We start from the raw sequence: 12989 nt of genomic DNA, 5'->3' as shown, positions 1-12989 counted from the left end.
AAAATTTGAGGTTAAATTTCTTGCACCTTCGAAGATGTTTTTCCAAAGATTTTCATCGGGTCTCCAAAACACAACCATATATAATACGTGTGAACACAAATATATTCCTAGATTTTAATCGTATTCCAGAACTTTAATCTTGAGTCATCCTAGTGCATACACACACATACCTGGCCCTGAATTATATTTCAGAGCCATCTCTTCTGACCAGGCAGTGAAGGGCATCCTGCCTCAAACACTGTCCCCTAATTTCCTGATTCCTAGGTTTTTCAAAGCAGGTGAGATATATAAAATATTTGATAACAGTAAAGAGTGGGAGCCAGTAGAATGAACCATGGGGAAAGACTTGGGCATTACACCCATCTCTCCCATGTGTACAACCAGAATTGATCGTGGAGAGACAAAGAGGAGGAGTCAGTATGAGAAGACTCTTTCACAGTTGCCTTTTCCAGCTAGAGCATCTCAGCCAACCAAGCATCCCACCCCCCACCCCCCCACCCAGGGGTGGTCCTTTGTGATGTCTAAGCTCCCCGTGGCCACCATTGGCTGTGGTACGTGCCCTGCTGACCAAACAAAGCAGAAGGGTGTGAGCCCTGTTGTCCTGGGAGGGGTATATATGCAGAGGGCAGGACTCCTGAGGTAGACAACTGAGCAGCTGCAACATGGCAAAAGTGGCGGAGAAATCATGGGCGCCACGAACCAGGAACACCAAGCGGTGGAAGAAGAGGAAGAGCCCCTCTCGGTCCAGATCAAGGGGCGCTAAAAAGGTCAGATGATCCTACCCAAGCTTCTCTTCTTCTGCTTCCCCATTTATGTCTCTCCCCCTCCAGCCCATCCCCAGATAATCCTGCCTACACCTGGTGCAAACCTCCTCCTTAGGGCCCCACTTCCACTCCGCCCCCGTTCCCTTCTCCCAACCCAGGGCCCTCCAGGCTCACCTTGTTGCCTTGCCAGGTGCTAAAGATCTACAAGAAGGTAAAAAGATCACTTCATGCAAATTCAAGAAAGAAACACTCTCCTAAAGTCACGACCACTTCAAGAAGAAAGAAGAGAGCAAGAAGGGCCAGCAAGTTTCAGCCATTGCTGTAGACTAAGAGCCACAAGCAGCCAGGCCCAGACCCAGTGGACCCTGCAAGCTACACCACTCCCAGACAAGACCATGCAGCAGTACCTACAGAGCAGGCTTCAGAGACCTCGGACAGTCTTCATCTAGAGACCTGGCTGCGGAGAAATGGCCAACTGCGTAGAGACCGACTCAGACCTTAATGTGGAATTCGGAACACGAATGGAGGTGATTCAAATAAAATCAACATGGTGGGAGAAGCCCCTCCACGAAATAAAAGTAGGCACTCTGCACAGCAATGATGAATTGTGTTGCGTTACTACTTGAGATCGTTCCTCAGAATGAGAGAGTGAAATGGCAGAGAGGCTTAGTTAGCATCTTTAGTTTAAACCAAGTCCCTGGTCCCCTGACATCTTCCCGAGCAGAAAAAGTACATACAGCTTGCCAGGGGTGGAAAAATATCCTTTCCACCAGAGTCCCTATCTCTGGCAGATGACTTTAACAACTCCCTTACTTGGTAGTCAACATTCGTTTCCAATGTGGGTGAAATCGGGAGAACACAGCAATGGCCATGCTCACTCTGAGAGGCTTAAGGGCAACGGGGAAGGGAAAGGAGAGAACCTCGACGTCCCCAGGAAGCTCTGACTTTGTCAGTCTTGATACAGAACTGAGCTGCTCTGGTCACTTGGGAATAATTCAGTGGGGAGTCGAAGGTCTCTGAGCTTCATTGGCTCCCTCATCTTCTGTTGACCTCATGGTGAGTTGTAACAAAGGCCAGCAGCACCAGGCCCACCCACCAGGAAGGGGGAGTCATGTGGCCACGTGAAGCAGAAGCCTCACCAGATACCCATCTCAGGTCTGGTGCTGCCCAGGCTCCCCCGTCTCACACTCCCTGTAAGTCATTCATCCCCTTGAAAGCCCTTCTAGAAGGGAGCCCTCGCACGGTGTGCCCTCGTGCAGTGTGCCCTGCAGAGGCAGAAACTGTTGGGATTCAATATTTATAGGTTAGAACACTGATACTCAAAAAGTTTTGAGTCTCTCCAAGAGAATTTGACAAACTCAACACTTCCTTGTACAGTTTTAAGTTGACATCCCCAAATTTTTATCGTGAGTTTAAATACTTAGGATGTAATTTCTGATTATCAATAGTGATGTCTAAATAGAGCTGTTACATTAGTTGCTTTTTTAAAATTTACAGCCTGGTGTATATCATTGCCCAGGTAATTTCTACCTCGCTGCACTATGGGATTACTCTAGAGAGGTGCCACCAGCCAGGATTAGTATTTGGCCTGTATTTTTCTCAGAAAACTATGCATCTGCTTAAGCATTTATTTTTTTAAGATTTTATTTATTTATTCATGAGAGACAGAGAGGCAGAGACATAGGCAGAGGGAGAAACAGGCTCCACGGAGGGAGCCCAATGTGGGAATCGATCCCAGGTCCCCAGGATCACGCCCTAGGCTGAAGGCGGCGCTAAACCGCTGAGCCACCCGGGCTGCCCTGCTTAAGCATTTAAATAACCACATGGTGAGACCATTCTTTGCCCTGCCATGTGAACGAGATGGTTTTTTCTGTACATTTTTAAAGGCTGCTGTTTCCTGATCCTCGCCTGAGCCACAGTGACAAGTGGCAGGCTGAGCCCTGTGTACTCTGTGCTTGCAAGATGGTTTGGTGCAGACCGTACCTTAGCCGTAGAACAAATAAACTAATGGTTTGCAGTCAGGTGTCCAGTGTTGTATAGCATCTTCTGTGAACAGGAATGTTCTATAGGAGTGTTTGACCATATTTTGCTAGTGAAAAATAAAACACAGGTGTACTTCTATCAATTAGCTGAAATTTAAAATGCTTATGGCATACCATTGAAAAGTCCTCCATCACCTTTGGCACTTGCAATTTTTTTTTTTTTTAGCGATTTTATTTATTTATTTATTTGATAGAGAGCACAAGGAGGGGGAGCAGCAGGCAGAGGGAGAAGCAGTCTCCCCACTGATCAGGGAGCCCTATGTGGGGCCCAATCCCAGGACCCTGAGATTATAACATAATGGCAACAAGAAAATTACTGGTAGGGGGCGCCTGGCTGGCACAGTTGGTTGAGCTTCCAACTCTTGGTTTTGGCTCAGGTCTCGATTCAAGGTCATTAGATCGAGCCCCACATTGGGCTCATGCTCAGCACATTGTTTAGGTTTCTCTCTCCCTGCCCCTCCCCACTGCACTTGCTTTCTCTCTCTCTCTCTCAAATAATAACTAAAACAGATCTTTTAAAAATAAAAAAAGAAAGAAAATTACTGGTAGGAGGGAAGACATCAAAACAGGTTAATAAAACCAAATTAGCAAATAGGGGGCCCAAACAAGAAGCTAAGACTCAGAGTATCCCAACTTTTTATTTTTAAAAAGGAAAAGATTAGTACGTGAGCCCGCATATTAACACTCTTCACCTGGATCTCACCAGTAGTTAAAAACATTACAGATACCATATCTGCTTTATCACTAATCTGTTTTGGTCTTCAGTAGGCCCAGCAGACACCAGTGCTGTCTGGGACTTTGATGTTGTTAACAGCTTCATCAGAATGTCCTAACAGGACTTTGCCCTGTGAAACCCTACAGCATATTATTGTCCTATCACCAGGGCTGCTGGTGTGGTAACTGCACACCTGAGGGTGTTACCTGCCTTTATAACTTGGATCTGGGTCCTTTTATGATACAATCAACAGAACTCAGCATTAACTGAAATAATCATTAATTTTTGTCAGGTGAATTGTACGGAGGTGCTATGGAACCGGCGTAGAGAAGGAAAAAGTTAGGGCTCCTTGGAGGAGTTATATCCATTTACAATAAACTGCTGATCTAGTAAATAATATGTTTCTCTGAGTGTGAGCCACATTAGCAAGTTAGTCGAACCCAGTGACAGGGTTGTGGAAACTTCCAAGTTAGAGCTCGTAGGTCAGAAGCGCGTGTAGCAGCCTGCACTTGGGATTGATTCTGAAGTAGCGATGCAGTCTCACCGGTCAGGATCCTTAACTGGGCTGCGATACTATCCCAGGTAGAGTCAGAGTCAGAAAAGTTGAATTCTAGGACACTCGGCTGGGGTCTGAGAATAGCTTAGCCTGGGGAAAAACACATTGTAATTAGTGCTGGAATCATATTAAACACAGGGTTCAAGTGTCAAACGTCAAACACAGGGAACCAGAACACTTTAAGTGTTCTGAGATTATTGTTAGATCATCTACATTTCTAAGTTAAAAAACAAGTTATCATCAGGCTAATGGAACAGCCTTAAAGTAAAAGAAAATGGTGCCAACTTTGTGGTTTCATCTCTCTCCCTTTGCATATAAGGATAAAGAGTGTAAACTGGAGAATAAATTTTTGTTTATGTGTTTGCCCAACACGATTTTCAAAAAGCAGTAAATACTTCAGAGAGAAAACGATTTCCCCTGGACAAACAGAAAGAATAACAGTTCAGGACCACTCTGGAGAGAACCATTGTGTCATGGGATTCCTGGTAAAACAGGTAAAGCAGGTCAGGGAAACTGCTCACTACGCCGCCTCCCCACCCTAAACACACAGGAGCTCCCCTTATTCTGAGGGCAGACTTACAGTTTCTGTTCCTGCTATCCTGGGTCCCAGAGAAGACCACCAGATACAGCTTTTTTTTTTTCCTTAAAACTATTCTTCATACTTAATCTGATGATTTTTACTTTTCTTTTAATCGGTGTATAATTGACATACAATATCCTATTCGCTTTAGGTGTGTATCGTAGGGGTTCATTATTTTTACACATTCTGGGAAGATAGATCCCCATGATAAATCTCGTTCCCATCTGTTACCATACAAAGCTACTGCAGTATGGTCAACTGTCTGTCCTACGCTAAACATCACACCACCCTGACTGACTTATTTTACAACTAGAAGTTTGTATTTCTTAATTCCCTTCACCTATTTTGCTAAATCCCCTCCCCTCACCAGCCTCGCCTGGCTCTGGTAACTAGTGTAGGTTTCCTGTATCTATGAATCTGTGTCTGTTTTGTTTTGTTTGTTCATTTGTTTGATGTTTTAGATTCCACATATAAGTGAAATCATAGGATTTGTTCTGTCTGACTTAATTCGCTTAGAGATTTTTCCTTTTTAATGCAATCCAGCGAATGTTTTTTCTACTTCGTAAATTATTTCTATTTAATAAGTACAAAATTGAATTGTTTTCATGATCGTTTTTGCAAAAGTCTGAATTATAGACTGCTTCATTCATCAATTTCTTAAAATGTTTTTAGTTTAGTTTTGTTTTGTTTTTACAGTATTTAGTTTCTTCCACTGCTCTGACTTTTGTTTTGTTTCGTGTTCTTAATCCTGCAATTTAACTTTGCATTTATCCCAAACCTCAGGCTTGGGAAGCATCTCTTTACATACTTGCAGGTAATTGTTCATCCTGCCTGAGTGGCTTGCATTTGACTGAACATGCCCACTTCTTTTCACAATTTCATATAGGTCTAATTTTACAAACCTTTAATCAGTCGCTGTTCTCCTCTGAACATGCTCCAAGTTTTTTCTCTTTATACAGCGTGACAGGAAAATTAAATATGGTTTCTTCCAACTGAAGCCTGCCCAATGCCAAATAAAGCAAAAATAATTGCCTTTTTTTTCACACCTGTGCCTTCATGCAGTCCTATAAAGCCATTTGCCTCCTATTTCAACATAAAGAAGGCTCATCCAGTTGAACACCAACCCATAATTGTTGGATCTCACTGGGCTAGGCTTCATGGACGGCTGTCTTAGCTGGTATTTCCACATGGATTACAATTCAGTAGCATATTAAAACTTAAACATTAGGTCTATAAAATGACTTCTTCCACATATTTTTTCTTCAAAGACTGTCCTGTGAACAATTGGTATAAATGTGAATTCAGCGGTAGGAGTCTCAAGAATGAAGACTTGAATGATTGTTTTTTGATTTTTGTGTTTTGCAGCCTCAGTGAAATAACACATTTGTGTGTCATGTTTTGATATGAAGTGATCACAAATAATTTACCCATAATAAGTCACCAAAGCTTTGAATTATTTAGGTATATTCATGTTTGTGTACATACACTCACACACACACACACACACACACACACACACACACGTTTTGAAATCACACAAGTGATTTGAAAATCACTGTCTCACATGTATTCCAATATGATTTCCTGAGAGAGAAAGAGTTAAAATTACAGCTGACATTCAGGGAATTACACATGATCCACAACCTATGCTTGTGGCCATTTTGAGTTATTTTTATGTTTTTGAGTTATTTTCCAAACTTTTGTCCATGACTAGGTAGAAGAGGAAATTACAAATAAGGGCATCAGAATCTATATTAAAACAAAATGTCTATAAGCATTGTTTTAGTTGAGACCTAGCAGTTAAGATGGCCAAAAGAGATATAAAAGTCCTCCTTACATTAGTAGCAAGAGGGTAGGGGTGGAATCCACCAATTTTATGTTTTTAGTTTAGCAATAAAATAAGGTTAATTTTTGTGGTTTTCAATAGTGTGAACCTGTTTTATTTTTTTATTTTTTTATTTTTTCTGTGTGAACCTGTTTTATTACTGTTGATGCAGAGTAGAGGTTAGGGGAGAATTGTGGCATTTTTAAAAATCCTCAAGGTATATCTTGTTGACTCTGACATGACTGATTTTCTCGTATTCATAATATCATTAGATGAACATTTAACAAAGTATTTTATAGTACAATTTTTTTCATTTATATACAAAATTGCTTTGAGTCTTTCTTTTTTTTCGTGGTTTTTTTTTTTTTTTTTTTTTTGGAAATCTGGGTACATCTATGGAAGGTCAATATCCTCCATCCTTTGTGGTAATGTGGCATAATGATTAAATAACAATGTGATAGGGATGCCTGGCTGGCTCAGCGGTTGGGCATCTGCCTTTGGCTCAGGTCGTGATCCTGGGGTCCTGGGATTGAGTCCCACATGGGGCTCCCTGCATGGAGCCTACTTCTCCCTCCGTCTGTCTGTCTGTCTCTCTCATGAATAAATAAATAAAATCTAAAAAAAAAAAATTGCTATACTCTCAATACTCTCAAAGCTTTTGGGATAGTTCAAAAGTCCCTGAATGTTGATAGAACTTCATAATTTTAAATTTCTTATATTTAAACCCAGGCCACTGTTGGACTACCACAAGCATCTCTGAGCAGATCATTCTGGTTACTAGGTAGCATCTTCCATTCTCTTCCTCTGCCGTTCAGGCCAGTGCAATAATGTTTGTGCAGGTGTGGGACTGTCTTCTCTCCGTACCCAAGTCAAACTCCTCAGTTCTGTCAAAGTAACTAACTGTACCCGTGCTGAGAATTCTTTGCACCCTCAGTGACACAGCAGGGTTTTAGTGAAATGGTCCCTTTAGTTTTTCTTCTTTTATCACAGCCGTCTTGGCTTAGAACCCTGGCCTGAATCTCTAGGAACAAGGATGCATAAGAGGCTATTCTAACCCGTGCTCAGAATTAGCCTGTCCCTCAGACACCTAGGCCAGTTGCCTATTTGGAGATAAATCTCCACGAATTTGGCATTTTTACACATACAGTGAGTGAAGCACTGACTGCCCTTTGTTCGGGGCTACCTCTTCGAGATGTTTGTTTGGCAAACACCCTTAGAAGATGGAAATAGTATCTGTCCATTATAAAAGGTTCAGACTCCCTAAAATAAAGGTTCCTCTCCTATAACGCTACCCACTGCCTGTGCGGGGTATTGGGACTCAGTTAACAAGTCTCCTCCTCCCTGCAATACCGATATTCTGGATGCTACTAATGCTGTCATAAACTCTCCTTCCTCTCTGACTCACGAGTCTCATGTCTTCTACCAACATCCATGTGGCAGGCGAACTCTTAGCTTGCAAGTAGAGTACAATCTCAGACCCTTTACAGTTCTTGACATTGCCTTACACCAGATGCCTGAGCTTGGCTCCTAAAAGCCTTTCTGTCCCTCATGTAAATACATCCTCAGGTACATGGGCTCCACAGTGCTCCAGAGAGACCTTTCCATGGCTTCATCTTAGAGTGAACAGAGCATAGGCTCAATACATGACCCCTACACAACTCTCCAAGTGTGAATTGTTATCACAAGTCAGGCTCTTGGGGCACCTGGGTGGCTCGGTCGGTTTAGTGTCTGCCTTGGGCTCAGGTCATGATCCTGGGGTCCTGGGATCGAGCCTGCACCTGTTGGGGCTCCCTGCTCAGTGGGGAGTCTGCTTCCCCCACTCGTGCTCCCTCTCACTCCCAAATAAATACAATCTTTAATAAAAAGTAAGTCTGGCTCTTTTTCGTATATACTCATTACTACGCTCATAAAACTCCCTTGAAATACCCTTGGGCTTTATTCAGCTCGTGTATACTCCGTGTGTTCATGAAGCTTTTTCGGAGGACCCCTGCTGTGTTAGGTCTTACTCCTTTGCATTCAACAAAACTTGAACTCCTAAATAGGAACTAAGTATTAGCTAATGACTAATGAAGGATAGTCAGAGAAAGGCAGGCAGGGACAAGGCAAATCCCCCTCCCCCAGGAAGAAACCACCCCTATAAGGACTCTGCACCACCCTGGAAGGTGTCCTCCACCCTTTCCCATGTGAACACCTACCTGGAGCTCTTGGGCAAAAGCCTGATTGGGTGACAGACACGGGGAGGATTAAGCCGATCACAACAGCCTGCCAACAAGCCCACAAAAACCCCTAGACTTAGAAATCCTCTCCGGTCGCCTCCCTCTTCCAGAGCTTTGCCTGTTACTCAATAAACTTTGCTTTACTGTTGCCCAGGAGGATCACCCAAGAAACTTTGCTCTACTGCCCACCACTCTTGGTCTGGTCTTCCTCTTCATTCTTCATTCTTCCAAGTGGTGGGACCAAGAGCCACCCAGGTACCGAAGAAAAAGAAATCCTGCAACATGACCAACATCTACGGTGAACACAGTCATTACTTAGTCTGCTGATCCCTAGATTCTCAAAGCTAAAGTCTTTGATTTAAAAAAAATAACATAGGGCAGGCCGGGTGGCTCAGCGGTTTAGCGCTGCCTTCAGCCCGGGGCCTGATCCTGGAGACCTGGGATCGAGTCCCACGTCAGGCTCCCTGCATGGAGCCTGCTTCTCCCTCTGCCTGTGTCTCTGCCTCTCTCTCTCTCTCTCTCTCTCTCTCTCTCTATCATGAAAAAAAAAAAAAAAATATGTGTTGACTGAGCTTATTTCCTGGCTTGACATGGAAACTTCTGAAGGTCAGACATAAATGTGAAATGAAAACACCTATTTACTAATTAACCCAAATAGCATTCTTATCAATCGGATTCTAAAGAACATAAGCCTGTAACAGAAGGGGCTTAAGAGTATTTAAATTTCTGAGGCAGTGCCTGAAGCAGTTCTGCTGAGGGCCCAGGGTACCCCCGTCATAGTTCCTCCTTACCCTTCTTCTTAGGAACAGCTCAGGATCTTTACTTCTACACATTATTGGACATTTTCCTCTTCTCTCTTCTATTTCCAGGTATTATTTCCACTCTCTCTAACCCCAGTTATGGACTGAATTATTTCCCCTCACAAATTCATATGTTTAAGATGGGTGAGGGGATGGGGTAACTGGGTGATGGGCATTAAGGAGGGCACGTGATGTTACGAGCACTGGGTGTTTTTTTTTTTTTTTTAATTTTTATTTATTTATGATAGTCACAGAGAGAGAGAGAGAGAGAGAGAGAAAGGCAGAGACATAGGCTGAGGGAGAAGCAGGCTCCATGCACCGGGAGCCCGACGTGGGATTCGATCCCGGGTCTCCAGGATCGCGCCCTGGGCCAAAGGCAGGCGCCAAACCGCTGCACCACCCAGGGTTCCCCGAGCACTGGGTGTTACATGCAGCTGATGAATCACTAAATTCTGCCTCAGAAACTAATAATACACTTTTGTTAACTAAACTGAATTTAAATTAAAAATGTTCAAAATTCATATGTTTAAGTCTTGTCTAATCCCCAGCACCTCAGAATGTGACTAGGGGATAGAATCTTTAGAGGGGTGATTAAATCAAAATTAGGTCATTAGTGTGGGCCCGAATCCAATATGACTCGTGTCCTTATAGGAAGAGGAAATTTGGACAGACACAGAGGGAGCGCAGCACGGGACCATAAAGATGGCCATCCAGAGGCCAAGGAGAGGGGCTTCAGGAGAATCCAACCCTGCCAACACCTTGATTTTGGACTTCTAGCCTCCAGATCTGTGAGAAAATCAATTTCTGGTTGTGTAAGCCACCCAGTTGGCAGTACTTCGTGGAGCAGCCCTTCCACACTAGCACATCCACCCCTTCCCATCAGCTGTGCACCCGACAGTCTGGCTGTTTGCACCCTGCTCTTCCCTGGGACCTTCTATTTCCTCTGAGTCCCCATTTCAGTATTGGATTCAGCAAATCCTTTAAATTACAAATTATTTCTTTGAGGGCTTCGATGAATCACTGTTCTTGAGGATTCCGTTTCCAGCAGATTACCTCATCGTGCCACTTGAAATTGTGAGCATTAGCAGGCAAATCTTAACGTCGCTCATGTCTAGCAAGACTGGTTTTCTGTCACCGTCTTTCAAAATAAAGAGAAGGGCACCTGGGTGGCTTAAGTGTACAACTCTGGATTCCGGCTCAGGTCGTGATCTCAAGGTTGTGAGACTGAGCCACGTTGGGCTCCACCACACGGGGTCCTTGCTCCAACGCCGGTTGTGACAGGGAGTCCCCCTCTCTGCGCCCTTCCCCCGTGGCCCCTTCCCCACCGCCACTCTCAAGCGTGTGTGCGTGCTTTCTCTCTAAAAAAAAAATTAGGGGCACCTGGGTGGCTCAGTCAGTTAGGCTTGTGCCTTGGATCCCAAGGTCCTGGGATCGAGCCCCCACACCGGGCTCCCTGCACAGCGGGAACCTGCTCCTGCTTTCTCTTGCTTTCTCTCTCTCAAATAATAAAATCTTTAAAAATAATAATAATAATAAACAACTTTAAAAACTGCAACGTCCTTTAACTTCCTCAGGTATCCCCAGTCTGAAGGTACACCTGGGGAAGCACATCAACACTGAGGATTCGAATTCCACTGGCTCACTCTTCCCCCTACTGAGGCACAGAAGACATCAGTCCCATTTCAAAACTGTTTCTGGGAAGCCCTAGGGCCTGTGTGAAAGTGGCAGCGGGGCCTCGCTGTGGGAAGCTTTCCTGTGGCCCCAGGCCTCTGCAGGACGGGCCCCAGTGGGTTGGGGTGCACAGTGGCTTCACCTGACTCCTGAAGCACGAGTGGAAACCCTGGCTGTTTCTGTACAGCTGCAGTCCCAGCCGTAGGATAACCAACCTAACGCTGGGAGCTTTATGTTAAGGCTTATTGTCCTTTAAAAAAGAACCAACACGGAACACCTGGGTGGCTCAGTGGTTGAGCATCTGCCTTTGGCTCAGGTCATGATTCCGGAGTGCTAGGATCGAGTCCCATATCTGGCTCCACACAGGGAGCCTGCTTCTCCCTCTGCCTGTGTCTCTGCCTCTCTCTGTGTCTCTCATGAATGAATAAATAAAATATTTTTTAAAATAAAAAAAATAAAAAGAACCAACACGACGCCTGTGGTTAGTGGAGACGTTAAATGCGTGACGTGAAGCACTTGCATCCCCTCATTGCTGCAGTGACTGTTTACTGAGTTCGAGTCTACTTGCTGGGGCAGCGATGAGGACAGCCCCGGCCTGTGGAGTCAGCCAGTGAATTCGGGTCCCTGATACCAGCGCACCTCCACAGTCCAGCACCTTGGTCTCCATCAGGTGTTCTGAGATTCTGAGCTAAAGAGTTGTGACCTTCAGCAGCATAAATCATGGGGAGGGAAGGGGAGGCTGTTGGGTATTTTCTCTTTCCTAATGAAAGTAGCTGTAAAAAAAAAAAAAAAAAAAAAAAGGAGAGTCAAGATAAAAGGTGCTGTGACCTGGGGCTAGATTTCAGATTGAGTCTCTCACTCTAACTGATGCCATTTATACTCCGCACAACCCCTTCCGCAGACCTTCTCAGACCCCAGGACACTGCAAACGGAGTTACTTCCTAATGCATTTTATGGCATTTGGAAGCCCTCCAGTGGCCAAATACTGTACTTTAAAAAAAAAAAAATCCATTTGCTGTGCTGAAGTATTTAGGTGTGAAATGTACTCATGTTTGCAACTGACTTTGAAATCTGTCAAAAAATTAAGATGAATTAATGTATGGATAGATAAATAGATCTCAACATAGATATTAGATATGTGATCGAGCAAAAATAACAATGCTAATTATAGAATGCAGGTGACACACATATGGGTCACTACATAATCTTTTAATTTCTCTGTTGGAACATTATATAAAATATTGAACAAAATCTCTTGGCTAGACTCTGAATATTTGTATCTTGTAGTTGACATTATTCTATTAGAATTTTTAGACATTTAAGCATCTCAGTAGAATTGTCTTCATTAATGGACATGCATCAATTTTTCCTAACAGGATTAATTTCTAAATGTTTAAAAAGCACTTCTAGGTTTCTTTTGAGAAAGTTTATACCTCACACTTGTGAGAATGGCTAAAACCAAAAACACTGGAAATAAATGTTGCCGAGGATTTGGAGAAAAAGGAATTTCTGTTAGTGAAAATGCAACCTGAAAACTGTGGAAAACAGTCTGGAGTTTCCTTTAAAAATTTTTTTTTAAGATTTTATTTATTTATTTGACAGAGCAAGTGAGAGAGCACAAGCAGGCGGAGCAGCAGGCAGAGAGGGAAGGAGAAGCAGTCTCCCCACAGAGCAAGGAGCCTCATCGCAGGACCCTCAGATCATGACCTGAGCCAAAGGCAGACACTTAACCGACTGAGCCACCCAGGTGCCCCACCTCAGAAAAAATTTTTTTAATGATCCTGTAATTCCACTAGTGGGTAATTAACCAAAGAATATAA

At 43.7% G+C, this 12989-nt stretch overlaps 2 long non-coding RNA genes across 2 annotated transcripts; one reads left to right on the top strand and one right to left on the bottom strand.

Annotated features, from left to right (window-relative positions):
• The first annotated feature begins 564 nt into the window (after positions 1 to 564).
• LOC119864181 lies at positions 565 to 11969 on the top strand. Its single transcript, XR_005373210.1, has 4 exons — positions 565 to 767; positions 955 to 1957; positions 8853 to 8996; positions 11073 to 11969. It is a non-coding gene; the product is annotated as an uncharacterized LOC119864181 (long non-coding RNA).
• On the bottom strand, positions 3426 to 9102 carry LOC119864182. The gene is made up of 2 exons (XR_005373212.1): positions 5560 to 9102; positions 3426 to 4167 (listed from the first exon to the last, which is right to left on the bottom strand). It is a non-coding gene; the product is annotated as an uncharacterized LOC119864182 (long non-coding RNA).
• Positions 11970 to 12989: the final 1020 nt, after the last annotated feature.

This window comes from Canis lupus, chromosome 18, assembly GCF_011100685.1.
Source record: "Canis lupus familiaris isolate Mischka breed German Shepherd chromosome 18, alternate assembly UU_Cfam_GSD_1.0, whole genome shotgun sequence".
NCBI classification, from domain to species: Eukaryota; Metazoa; Chordata; class Mammalia; order Carnivora; family Canidae; genus Canis; species Canis lupus.
Note: the sequence above shows the minus strand (reverse complement) of the source record. Positions and strands in the feature narration are given on the sequence as shown.